We start from the raw sequence: 15138 nt of genomic DNA on the forward strand, positions 1-15138 counted from the left end.
AACATGGCTGCTAGTCAAGCTATGACCTTTACCTATGCTTAGCTAAGACATATATGGCCTTTGTTTAGACTTTGTAGTAAGAGACAATCTACATGATGATTTGCACATTAATATATAACTTTTTTTAGTTGCCTCTGGCTGACTCTGCTCACAATCCAGATAACCATACAGGGCCAACAATGCCTACCAAGAGGTAAATTTAATTTTGAACTTTTATTGTACCCTCTAAAATGAAATTTTGGAAGGTGTTCTATAATAAAGGTTGCTTTGTCAATCCGACTGGATAATAATGGGACATTTTGTCATATAAAGCAGTGCAGTTTATCTTTTGAACAATTGTTTTAATACACTTGATCTTATTTTTAGTGAGTTATGTCCCTTTGTGCTATCTTTTAATGCTTTTGCCAAAATACTTTTATACTGTCATCATTTTAGAATATTAACTTGCAAATCAATTACTGATGTGATTAGTTTCAAAATGATATTCAATCATAGCATTATATTTCGTATTTGATCATTTCTATTTTGTAAACACACAAGGAGAAATAAGCATTAACTTTTTATTGCATGTTTTTGTTAGGATGCGCTCAGCTAAAGACGCCTTACCCGCTGCTCCATTTACCCTTTCTAAGGAGGAAAAAGAGAAAGCCGATGGAAGACTAAAGATGGTCAAAGTCCCGATTTATTTTGGCGACATGCCAACAACCCTGTTCACTAAAATCTATGGCATGAAGAGCCACACATGGATGAAGGTACTTTTTCTTTTTTATAACCTGTCAAAATGTTTTGGTATGTTTGGTGAATATGTCTGTCTATACCTTTGTTGCAACAAGGTAACTTGCTTAAATATCTGAAGACTTTGATGTTTAGTAAGTATGTACGTTACACAAATACTAAGAATAAATTTAAAGATAAGCTAATTTTGCTCAATTATAATGAGCTATATGCTTTAATCAACATTGACACTTACTTGAGTTTCAAGATTTAATAACTATTCATTTTTGATGAAATTTGGTAAACCATGTAAAATAAACAATGGTGGTTTCCATAAAAATAACAGAACATGACCTGATTTTAATGACTCTTGTTCAATATTTTCCTACAAGTTGTAAGTTAGCAATTGACCAAAACTTTGCTTCATTAAATCTTACTCAAATATAATTGGTCTATGTCTTAGGTTTCTTAACCTCATATGACTTGAGTTTTGATGAAACTTAGTCAATATTCTTATAACACCTACAGCAACAAAGTCAGGTGGTGGAATGTAATTGTCCGCCCATATGTCTGTCAAAAGACACAATTTGGTCCCCATAACTCCTCCAGCACCCGTCAGCAAAATTTAACTGATCCTGCAAGTAATATGTTAATCCATCTATTTCTATTGGAGCTATGACCCTTACTTTTAGAAGAAAAAAAGTTCCCACTACTCCTGAGGGTCCTAAACACTTTGTGTGATAATTGCTACACAAAAGCCATATGTCGATAGAATATAAATCAAATACATAAATTGGTGTTACCTCCCCTTTGTTTAAAAACGAAGAACCACAAAATAATGTAATATATGACTTAATGTTGGAGATCATGATTATGCGTAATTTTTAAAACCAATGACACAACAAAATTTACATTAATTTAGATCTTCACATCTGGAATGCTGAGGTACATTCTACGTGATTGCCTTGGAACAACTCAGAGACATACATTGTTTATGTTCTTGAGGTGCCTCGAAGAACTGTACACAAGACAGCTGTCATTGTCAGACATGGATAGAGTTGAAAGCGCATGGCACCAATGCCTGGCATTGATGGAGAGAGATTCCATGTAGTATTCAGGTAAATACTTTTGCATTATAAGGATATCCTGGAACAGTGTAAATTACTAAAATATGGTAAAGAGTTTCAGTCTCCTTTACAATAAATTGAAAATTTCTTCTTATTACAAGAGAGCAAGATTCTATAAATGGAATAATATAATCTAGGTTTTTGATGAAATACAAGAAAGACTTGCACTTCTTGAAAAGAAAATATTTTAAATTCCTTCTTTGTATAGCTTATTTGGGGCTTAAATTGTACTCTTTCAACTACAATTGAAAAAAAAGTCTCGTGCCTGACTATATACATGGTTATTGTCCTTTATTTCATTTTTGAAACTGAAGCATAACTTTTATGCTACTTCATCTACATTTTACATCATTTATAGACTAATAGTGCTTGCAATACTTTCTATTTTGTATACTAGACTAACCAATCATTAAATATGATGATTATTTTGAAATTTGGTAGCCGGCCATCTGTTGATGAAAGTTGATGAATATCTGCTTATTATTTCTATTATGAATCTGGGTACATGTGATCAGTACATAACTATTTTTTAAAACCTTTTGAGAATTGTGAGAACTATTTTTTTCTGATATTTTGTGGGATGGGACTGTTAAGTTAGCTTTAAGCTTACATATCTGTTTATAAAAAGTATGTTTTTTGTTTCAGGGTGATGTGATGCATATAATGCACCATCTACCTCATTATTTGAGGAAATTTGGACCCGTGTCCAATTTCTGGATGTTCCCATTTGAGCGGCTCAACTCAACACTCAGCAGAGCTATTGGCAGTGCAAGATATCCAGAGCTTGCAGCCATCAAACACATTAAGGTAATCAAAATTTGAATATATTATAATAACATTTTCATCTTAATTTTTTTTTAGTCTTTCCTTATAAGTTAATTATTGTCTGCATATCTTGAGAAATCCACTCAGAAGGAATTCTGTATCAATCTGTATCCAAATTGAAGTAAAAAGTGTATCTAATGTTATCCATTTTACTATTCCTAACTAATTGATACCAACTTTCATCAGTTTGTGAAATATGTAGTAATTTTTATTGTTATTCTGTCAAGAGGTCATGGTTCAATGCACTAACGTTTTGTCTTGCAAAACATTTTCTATTCACTGTTTTTTAACATTGTCATATATTACTTTATTATTGAAATTCTCATATCTGTTACAGATCCAGTGGATGATCAGCATGCTGCAGGCTGCTGGATATCTTCCTCCTGCTAAGGATCTTGCATGTGATCAACCAAGCCAAATGGAGACCCAGCTGACTGGTGGACGGATATCAAATAAAAACATGACTCCGGAAGAAGTGGATCACACCAACAAGTTGTACCAGCAGATGGACATATCCAGAGGACAACACAGCAGGATCACTGTCCACCAGCATGCCAGAAAGTTCATCCCTAGGCAAGGCAGCACTGTGACATATATAACGTCGAAAAGAGTAAGATGGGTTAAAAGACATCAGGCATTAAAAGGTACGAATGAGTAGGATATGTGTGCAGAGTACGGAGCCGAGCGAGGACAACTTCCTCTCTACGATATTTTAAATCCCTGCCTCCCATAAATGCTTTAGATCAAATATGATTGATAACCAGTGCATAGTTTTACATCAGTCGTTTGTAGCAATCTAGCCAAATTGACCCCATTTGTCCCCGCCTCTCAGCCCCACCATTTGTACAATTTTGAATCCCCACCACCTAGGGATGCTTCCAGTCAAATTTAGTTGAATTTCAATCAGTGGTTAAGCGCCTGGTAGTCGAACTGAAGTGCAAGAATTAGCAATACAGCAGTCTGCTGTCACTTTCTCACCTTCTTTGGAACCTTCTTCACTAATCCTTGCTACTAATACAATTGCTTTGTATGCTAGATTAATGTATAGTCAATCACAATCGGCTTTATATAATAATTTAACTGTCTAAATGTATCTACCTTTTTTATCCGTTCAAATTGTTCCCCTCTTCTCAGCACATATTCGACCTTGGAATGTTCCTCAAGTTCACGAAGTAAACCTGACAATCAAAAATAAGAAGGGGGTTTAAATAATAAGAGACAACGAATAGATGATATTGAATATGTGATATATATATTCATAACGTCAAAAAGGGTAAGGTGGGTTAAAAGACATCAGGGTCTATAGAATAGGCCGATGTCTTTCAAATAGTTAAATAATGCCTTCGAGTCCGCGGAACTGAAAAGAGTTTTCATATCCGGGACTCGAAGGTAATTATCACGAATGTGTTTAAAATCGGAACATTCTATTAACAAATGTTCCACTGTTAATGGAGTGTCACATGCGTGGCATGAAGGTATATCTTCTCGTTATTAAACGTATGAATGAGTAGGATATGTGTGCCCAGTGCGGAGCCGAGCGAGGATAACTTCCTCTCTACGATCTTTCCGACTGGGAATAGATGTTTTAAGTTTAGGTTGTACCGTAAAATATTTGTTGGTGGTCTCGAGAGACCAGCGTTGCAGCCATTCGTTTTGAATGGCTGCTGTTTATGGTAGTTTGATATTTGCTTGTTGGAGATTTAATGCATCTTTAGCTTCCCTGTCAACACATTCGTTGCCTTTAATTCCGACATCCTTTAATTCCGACATGACTCGGAATCCATAGTGAAGTTATTTTTAGGGTCACGTAACTGTAAACACTGTAGAACAGATAGAGAGTCTGAACAAATAATTGCCTTTTTTATGCGGTGTTCATGAATATGGTCGAGAGCCAAACCAATGGCGCATGCTTCGGCAGAAAAGATGTAGGCCGTCTGGTAGTTGAACTGAAGTGCAAGAATATAGCCCACATTATTGAAGTCCTGATAACAACTCCAGACTTGACATTGCGTTTACTTATCGTTACGGAGAGCCAAAAATGGGAAATTTTAAGCGCAGCAAATATTTCCTGATCAACAGTATTATTTCTGCATTTTTTTCACTAATCCTTGCTACTAATACAATTGCTTTGTATGCTAGATTAATGTATAGTCAATCACAATTGGCTTTATATAATAATATTACTGTCTAAATGTATCTACCTTTTTTATCCGTTCATTCGACATTGGAATGTTCCTCAAGTTCACGAAGTAAACCTGACAATAATCGATTGATTTTAACGGTCTTTTGGAAACTTAATGGAAGTGATGTAAACCAGACCAGTGGTTCTAGCCTCACTATCAATCCAGTGCAATTGAGAGACAAGTATAATGTCTACACATGTGTGGCTCAGGAAGGTCGGTACGGAACCAGTCAATTGTCCACAGAGTTTTGTTTGTTTGGGTTTAACGGCCAATCGACAGCTGTGGTCATTTAGGGCCATGGTGATTTATTTATCTATTTTATATTTTTAACAAACATGCGAGTAGCGAAGATAAAACCCGGTGAAAGGTTCATTTTAAAACATTCGCATGTGTAAATAATTAAAATAAAAAGGGGTTAAAATAATAAATGATAACGAATAGATGATATGGACTATGTGATATATATAACGTCGAAAAGGGTAAGATGGGTTAAAAGACATCAGGCACTAAAAGGTACGAATGAGTAGGATATGTGCCGAGTACGGAGCCAAGCGAGGATAACTTCCTTTCTACGATATTTTGAATCCCTGCCTCCCATAAATGCTTTTGATCAAATATGATTGAAAACCAGTGCATAGTTTTACATAAGTCGTTTGTAGCAATCTAGCCAAACTGACCCCATTTGTCCCCGCCCCTCAGTCCCCTGGGGGGTCAGCCAAGTGCAAGAATTAGCAATACAGCAGCCTACTGCCACTTTCTCACCTTCTTTGGAACCATCGGTGTAAAGTTGTGTATGAAAAGGGTAATTCGAAACCTCGATTTCCATCTGTATCCCAAGAGTGAAAAGACAGAAAAAAACAAACAGGGGGAGGCCACTCATGCAGACGCTCATTTTGATCTAATATGAATAACTTTGTATATTATGTGTTTACAAGGGTTTGCTGTAATGAGTTATTCGCCCTCGTTACGGAGGGCGAAAATAGCCCACATTATTGAAGTCCTGATAACATCTCCAGACTGGGCATTGCGTTTACTTATCGTTACGGCGAGCCAAAAATGGGAAATTTTAAGCGCAGCGAATATTTCCTGATAAACAGTATTATTTCTGATTTTTTTTCACTAATCCTTGCTACTAATACAACTGCTTTGTATGCTAGATTAATGTATAGTCAATCACAATCGGCTTTATATAATATTATTACTGTCTAAATGTATCTACCTTTTTTATCCGTTCAAATTGTTCCCCTCTTCCCGGCACATATTCGACATTGGAATGTTCCTCAAGTTCACTAAGTAAACCTGACAAAAATCGATCAATTTTAACGGTCATTTGGAAACTTAATGGAAGTGATGTAAACCAGACCAGGTTTTCCATCAGTGGTTCTAGCCTCACTATCAATCCAGTGCAACTGAGAGACAAGTATAATAGTTTCACATGGGTGGCGCAGGAAGGTCGGTACGGAACCCATCAATTGTGCTTAGGAGTTTTGTTTGGATTTAACGGTCCATCGACGACTGTGGTCAATAAGGGCCAAGGTGATTTTTTTTTTTAACAAACATGCGAGTAGCGAAGATAAAATCAGATAAAATGGTCCATTTAAAAAGCATTCGCATTGTAGATAATTTAAAATAAGAAGGGGGTTAAAATAATAAAAGAGATAACGAATAGATGATATTGAATATGTGATATATATATATATATATATTCATAACGTCAAAAAGGGTAAGGTGGGTTAAAAAGACATCAGGGTCTATAGAATAGACCGATGTCTTTCAAATATTTAATTAATGCCTGCCTTCGAGTCCACGGAACTGAAAAGAGTTTTCATATCTGGGACTCGAAGGTAATTATCACGAATGTGTTTAAAATCGGAACATTCTATTAACAAATGTTCCACTGTTTATGGAGTGTCACATGCGTGGCATGGAGGTATAGCTTCTCGTTACAAAAGGTACGACTGAGTAGGATATGTGTGCCCAGTACGGAGCCGAGCGAGGACAACTTCCTCTCTACGAACTCTCCGACTGGGAATAGATGTTTTAAGTTTAGGTTGTACCGTAAAATATTTGTTGGTGGTCTCGAGGGACCAGCGTTGCTGCCATTCATTTTGAATGTCTGTCCGAATAGTAGGTTTAAAATCTGTATATGGTAGTTTGATATTTGTTTGTTGAAGATTTAATGCATTTTTGCTTCCCTGTCAACACATTTGTTGCCTTTAATTCCGACATGACTCGGAATCCATAGTGAAGGTATTTTTTGGGTCACGTAACTAAACACTGAAGGACAGATAGAGAGTCTGAACAAATGATTGCCTTTTTTATGCGGTGTTCATCAATATGGCCGAGGGCCAAACCAATGGCGAATGCTTCGGCAGAAAAGATGGAGGCCGTCTGATAATCGAACTGAAGTGCAAGAATAAGCAATACAGCAGGCTACTGCCACTTTCTCACCTTCTTTGGAACCATCGGTGTAAAGTTGTGTATGAGAAGGGTAATTCAAAACCTCGATTTCCATCTGTATCCAAAGAGTGAAATGACAAAAAAAAAACAGGGCGAGGCCACTCATGCAGACGCTCATTTTGATGTAATATGAATAACTTTGTATATTATGTGTTTACAAGGGTTTACTGTAATGAGCTATTCGCCCTCTTACGGAGGGCGAAAATAGCCCACATTATTGAAGTCTTGACAACAACTCCAGACTGGGCATTGCGTTTACTTATCGTTACGGAGAGCCAAAAATAGGAAATTTTAAGTGCATCGAATATTTCCTGATAAACAGTATTATTTCTGCATTTTTTTCACAAATCCTTGCTTCTAATACAATTGCTTTGTATGCTAGATTAATGTAGTCAATCACAATCGGTTTTATATAATAATATTACTGTCTAAATGTATCTACCTTTTTTATCCGTTCAAATTGTTCCCCTCTTCCCGGCACATATTCGACATTGGAATGTTCCTCAAGTTCACGAAGTAAACCTGACAATAATCGATTGATTTTAACGGTCTTTTGGAAACTTAATGGAAGTGATGTAAACCAAACCAGTGGTGCTAGCCTCGTTATCAATCCAGTGCAATTGAGAGATGAGTATAATGTCTACACATGTGTGGCTCAGGAAGGTCGGTACGGAACCCGTCAATTGTCCTCAGAGTTTTGTTTGGTTTGGATTTAACTGCCAATCGACAGCTGTGGTCATTTAGGGCCATGGTGATTTATTTATCTATTTTATTTTTTAACAAACATGCGAGTAGCGAAGATAAAATCAGGTGAAAGGTTCATTTTAAAACATGAGCATGTGTTAATAATTAAAATAAAAAGGGGTTAAAATAATAAAAGAGATAACGAATAGATGATATGGACTATGTGATATATATAACGTCGAAAAGCGTAAGATGGGTTAAAAGACATCAGGCATTAAAAGGTACGAATGAGTAGGATATGTGTGCAGAGTACGGAGCCGAGCGAGGACAACTTCCTCTCTACGATATTTTGAATCCCTGCTTCCCATAAATGCTTTTGATCAAATATGATTGATAACCAGTGGATAGTTTTACATAAATGCTTTTGATCAAATATGATTGATAACCAGTGCATAGTTTTACATAAGTCGTTTGTAGCAATCTAGCCAAACTGACCCCATTTGTCCCCGCCCCTCAGTCCCCTGGGGGGTCAGCCAAGTGCAAGAATTAGCAATACAGCAGCCTACTGCCACTTTCTCACCTTCTTTGGAACCATCGGTGTAAAGTTGTGTATGAGAAGGGTAATTCAAACCTCGATTTCCATCTGTATCCAAAGAGTGAAATGACAGAAAAAACCAAACAGGGGGAGGCCACTCATGCAGACGCTCATTTTGATCTAATGTGAATAACTTTGTATATTATGTGTTTACAAGGGTTTGCTGTAATGAGTTATTCGCCCTCGTTACGGAGGGCGAAAATAGCCCACATTATTGAAGTCCTGATAACAACTCCAGACTGGGCATTGCATTTACTTATCGTTACGGAGAGCGAAAAATGGGAAATTTTAAGCGCAGCGAATATTTCCTGATAAACAGTATTATTTCTGCATTTTTTTCACTAATCCTTGTTACTAATACAATTGCTTTGTATACTAGATTAATGTATAGTCGATCACAGTTGGCTTTATATAATAATATTACTGTCTAAATGTATCTCCCTTTTTTATCCGTTCAAATTGTCCCCCTCTTCCCGGCACACATTCGACATTTGAATGTTCCTCAAGTTCACGAAGTAAAACTGACAATAATCGATCGATTTTAACGGTCATTTGGAAACTTAATGGAAGTGATGTAAACCAGACCAGGTTTTCCATCAGTGGTTCTAGCCTCACTATCAATCCACGAAGTAAACCTGACAATAATCGATCGATTTTAACGGTCATTTGGAAACTTAATGGAAGTGATGTAAACCAGACCAGGTTTTCCATCAGTGGTTCTAGCCTCACTATCAATCCAGTGCAATTGAGAGATGAGTATAATGTCTACACATGTGTGGCTCAGGAAGGTCGGTACGGAACCTGTCAATTGCCCTCAGAGTTTTGTTTATGGAGTGTCACATGCGTGGCATGGAGGTATAGCTTCTCGTTACAAAAGGTACGACTGAGTAGGATATGTGTGCCCAGTACGGAGCCTAGCGAGGATAACTTCCTCTCTACGATCTTTCCGACTGGGAATAGATGTTTTAAGTTTAGGTTGTACCGTAAAATATTTGTTGGTGGTCTCGAGAGACCAGCGTTATGAATGGCTGCTGTTTATGGTAGTTTGATATTTGCTTGTTGGAGATTTAATGCATCTTTAGCTTCCCTGTCAAACATATTCGACATTGGAATGTTCCTAAAGTTCACGAAGTAAACCTGACAAGAATCGATTGATTTTAACGGTCTTTTGGAAACTTAATGGAAGTGATGTAAACCAGACCAGTGGTTCTAGCCTCACTATCAATCCAGTGCAACTGAGAGACAAGTATAATGTCTACACATGTGTGGCTCAGGAAGGTCGGTACGGAACCTGTCAATTGCCCTCAGAGTTTTGTTTATGGAGTGTCACATGCGTGGCATGGAGGTATAGCTTCTCGTTACAAAAGGTACGACTGAGTAGGATATGTGTGCCCAGTACGGAGCCGAGCTAGGACAACTTCCTCTCTACGAACTCTCCGACTGGGAATAGATGTTTTAAGTTTAGGTTGTACCGTAAAATATTTGTTGGTGGTCGCGAGAGACCAGCGTTATGAATGGCTGCTGTTTATGGTAGTTTGATATTTGCTTGTTGGAGATTTAATGCATCTTTAGCTTCCCTGTCAAACATATTCGACATTGGAATGTTCCTAAAGTTCACGAAGTAAACCTGACAAGAATCGATTGATTTTAACGGTCTTTTGGAAACTTAATGGAAGTGATGTAAACCAGACCAGGTTTTCCATCAGTGGTTCTAGCCTCACTATCAATCCAGTGCAATTGAGAGATGAGTATAATGTCTACACATGTGTGGCTCAGGAAGGTCGGTACGGAACCTGTCAATTGCCCTCAGAGTTTTGTTTATGGAGTGTCACATGCGTGGCATGAAGGTATATCTTCTCGGTATTAAACGTATGAATGAGTAGGATATGTGTGCCCAGTACGGAGCCTAGCGAGGATAACTTCCTCTCTACGATCTTTCCGACTGGGAATAGATGTTTTAAGTTTAGGTTGTACCGTAAAATATTTGTTGGTGGTCGCGAGAGACCAGCGTTATGAATGGCTGCTGTTTATGGTAGTTTGATATTTGCTTGTTGGAGATTTAATGCATCTTTAGCTTCCCTGTCAAACATATTCGACATTGGAATGTTCCTCAAGTTCACGAAGTAGACCTGACAATAATCGATATATGTTAACGGTCTTTTGGAAACTTAATGGAAGTGATGTAAACCAGACCAGGTTTTCCATCAGTGGTTCTAGCCTCACTATCAATCCAGTGCAACTGAGAGACAAGTATAATGTCTACACATGTGTGGCTCAGGAAGGTCGGTACGGAACCTGTCAATTGCCCTCAGAGTTTTGTTTATGGAGTGTCACATGCGTGGCATGGAGGTATAGCTTCTCGTTACAAAAGGTACGACTGAGTAGGATATGTGTGCCCAGTACGGAGCCTAGCGAGGATAACTTCCTCTCTACGATCTTTCCGACTGGGAATAGATGTTTTAAGTTTAGGTTGTACCGTAAAATATTTGTTGGTGGTCTCGAGAGACCAGCGTTATGAATGGCTGCTGTTTATGGTAGTTTGATATTTGCTTGTTGGAGATTTAATGCATCTTTAGCTTCCCTGTCAAACATATTCGACATTGGAATGTTCCTAAAGTTCACGAAGTAAACCTGACAAGAATCGATTGATTTTAACGGTCTTTTGGAAACTTAATGGAAGTGATGTAAACCAGACCAGTGGTTCTAGCCTCACTATCAATCCAGTGCAACTGAGAGACAAGTATAATGTCTACACATGTGTGGCTCAGGAAGGTCGGTACGGCCCCTGTCAATTGCCCTCAGAGTTTTGTTTATGGAGTGTCACATGCGTGGCATGGAGGTATAGCTTCTCGTTACAAAAGGTACGACTGAGTAGGATATGTGTGCCCAGTACGGAGCCTAGCGAGGATAACTTCCTCTCTACGATCTTTCCGACTGGGAATAGATGTTTTAAGTTTAGGTTGTACCGTAAAATATTTGTTGGTGGTCTCGAGAGACCAGCGTTATGAATGGCTGCTGTTTATGGTAGTTTGATATTTGCTTGTTGGAGATTTAATGCATCTTTAGCTTCCCTGTCAAACATATTCGACATTGGAATGTTCCTCAAGAGAGTCTGAACAAATAATTGCCTTTTTTATGCGGGGTTGATCAACATGGTCGAGAGCCAAACATTTCCTGATAAACAGTATTATTTCTGCATTTTTTTCACTAATCCTTGCTACTAATACAATTGCTTTGTATACTAGATTAATGTATAGTCAATCACAGTTGGCTTTATATAATAATATTACTGTCTAAATGTATCTACCTTTTTTATCCGTTCAAATTGTTCCCCTCTTCCCGGCACATATTCGACATTGGAATGTTCCTCAAGTTCACGAAGTAAACCTGACAATAATCGATATATGTTAACGGTCTTTTGGAAACTTAATGGAAGTGATGTAAACCAGACCAGTGGTTCTAGCCTCACTATCAATCCAGTGCAATTGAGAGACAAGTATAATGTCTACACATGTGTGGCTCAGGAAGGTCGGTACGGAACCTGTCAATTGCCCTCAGAGTTTTGTTTGTTTGGGTTTAACGGCCAATCGACAGCTGTGGTCATTTAGGGCCATGGTGATTTATTTATCTATTATATATTTTTAACAAGCATGCGAGTAGCGAAGATAAAATCATGTGAAAGGTTCATTTTAAAACATTAGCATGTGTAAATAATTAAAACAGGAGGCTCAATGGGCCTGCATCGCTCACCTGCTATTAATCTAACACTTGTAATCTTAAAATTTCTTAAGAACCTTTTAAAAGATTTAAACATATGACGCCTCTGACATTGATTGTCGAACAAGGACATTAGGTTGAAAGTGGATCAAGGTCATTCATTTGAACTAACATGGTAGTCCTTCATCCCAGCATGCTACAGGCCCAATTTCAGTACCCTGGGCCTTTTGCTTATTGAAAAGAAGTCGCTTGAAGATTTTACGACATTTGACCCCTGTGACCTTGAAAGTTGGTCAATGTCATTCATTTGAACAAACTTGGTAGCCATTCAACCCAGCATGCTACAGGCCCAATATCAGTACCCTGGCCCTTTTGCTTATCGAGAAGAAGTTGTTTGAAGATTTTAAAGACATCTGGCCCCAATGACCTTGAAAGTGGGTCAAGGTCATTCATTTTAACAAACTTGGTAGCCCTATATCCCAGCATGCTACAGGCCTATTATCAGTACCTTGGGCCTTTTGGTTATTGAGAAGAAGTCGTTTGAAGATTTTTACATATTTCAACCACTGTAACCTTGAAAGTTGGTCAAGGTCATTTATTTGAACAAACTTGGTAGCCCTTCATCCCAGCATGCTACAGGCCCAATATCATCTTCCTAGGCCTTTTGGTTATTGAGAAGAAGTTCTTTAAAGCAAACAGTTGACGCCGGACAGCCGGACGGACGATGGATGACGCACCATAACATAAGCTCACCTGCCCTTTGGGCAGTTGAGCTTATAAAAAGGGGTTAAAATAATAAAAGAGATAACGAATAGATGATATGGACTATGTGATATATATAACGTCGAAAAGAGTAAGATGGGTTAAAAGACATCAGGCATTGAAAGGTACGAATGAGTAGGATATGTGTGCCGAGTACGGAGCCGAGCGAGGACAACTTCCTCTCTACGATATTTTGAATCCCTGCCTCCCATAAATGCTTTTGATTAAATATGATTGATAACCAGTGCATAGTTTTACACAAGTCGTTTGTAGCAATCTAGCCAAATTGACCCCATTTGTCCCCGCCCCTCAGCCCCACCATTTGTACAATTTTGAATCCCGACCACCTAGGGATGCTTCCAGTCAAATTTAGTTGAATTCCAATCAGTGGTTAAGCGCCTGGTAGTCGAACTGAAGTGCAAGAAAAATACAGCAGGCTACTGCCACTTTCTCACCTTTGGAACCATCGGTGTAAAGTTGTGTATGAGAAGGGTAATTCCAACCCTCGATTTCCATCTGTATCCAAAGAGTGAAATGACAGAAAAAACCAAACAGGGGGAGGCCACTCATGCGGACGCTCATTTTGATCCCATATGAATAACTTTGTATATTATGTGTTAACAAGGGTTTGCTGTAATGAGTTATTCGCCCTCGTTACGGAGGGCGGAAATAGCCCACATTATTGAAGTCCTGATAACAACTCCAGACTGGGCATTGCGTTTACTTATCGTAAATTGTTCCCTTCTTCCCGGCACATATTCGACATTGGAATGTTCCTCAAGTTCACGAAGTAAACCTGACAATAATCGATTGATGTAAACGGTATTTTGGAAACTTAATGGAAGTGATGTAAACCAGACCAGGTTTTCCATCAGTGGTTCTAGCCTCATTATCAATCCAGTGCAACCGAGAGACAAGTATGATGTCTTAACATGTGTGGCACAGGAAGGTCGGTACGGAACCGGCAATTGTTTGGGTTTATCGATCCATCGACGACTGTGGCCATTTAGGTACTTGGTGATTTTTTTATTTTCTATTTTTTAAACAAACATGCGATTAGCGAAGATAAAAAGTTCATTTTAAAAGCATTCCCATTGTATGTGTAGATAATTAGAACAAGAGGCCTAGAAGGTCTGTATCGCTCACATGCGGTCAGTTTCGTATATATATATATATATATATAAAGAAAACATTGAGAAGTCGTTGTGTTGGAATTAAATATAACAAATAAAACAAAAGACAGATAGCGTATCTAGGCCTTTCTCGGGTTGATTTCCCGTTCATCAGGAGACTGTTTATTTTGAAAACCAGCATTGTGAGGTCATAGTTGTTTACACAAGAAAGTATGACGTCATCAATAATGCATTCATTATGACGTCACCGAAGGCATAAACATAAATTCATGACGTCAACAACAATACAAGCTTAATTGTGACGTCACAATACTTAGACAAATGCATAACTTGCAAATGCATAACTCTATGATCTTACCAACAATATTGTAATACGGGAGATACAAATTGTTTCATTTACGGCAACAATAAAATATGAACAATAATATTATTAATAATAATATTTAAAGCACAGCAATTGCTTAAAGCATGACACGTTGAATTTAATGTGAACTATTCAGACTGGGTTTCAACAGTTTCATTAACTCCGACTCCCCTCTTTTCACATCAGATGCATGTATTTGTTAAATAGGGAACACTTTGAAGTTATTGTTAGCACAGTTATGAATATGTTTGTTCACTTGTAAAAATCTAAGGTCATCATGGATTGTTTGTTGCTTGTGAATAGTCATTATTTGACGTAGTTCACGCCCAGTTTGGCCGATATAAAATTCCAAACATTTAACACAAACTATAGCATATATAACATTCTTCGACTTACAATTCATACTAGAACGTACAGTGAATTTAAATCAATTTTTGAAAACAAAAGTAGAACCTTCAATAATTATTTTACATGTTCCACATCTGGACATAATATATATGATCGAAATGTGAAAACATTTCTATTGATCATTGTAATTTATTTTGTGAAACAAGTTATTTTCACAGTTGTATTT

This window comes from Mizuhopecten yessoensis, unplaced genomic scaffold (genome assembly GCF_002113885.1).
Source record: "Mizuhopecten yessoensis strain PY_sf001 unplaced genomic scaffold, ASM211388v2 scaffold716265, whole genome shotgun sequence".
NCBI lineage: Eukaryota > Metazoa > Mollusca > Bivalvia > Pectinida > Pectinidae > Mizuhopecten > Mizuhopecten yessoensis.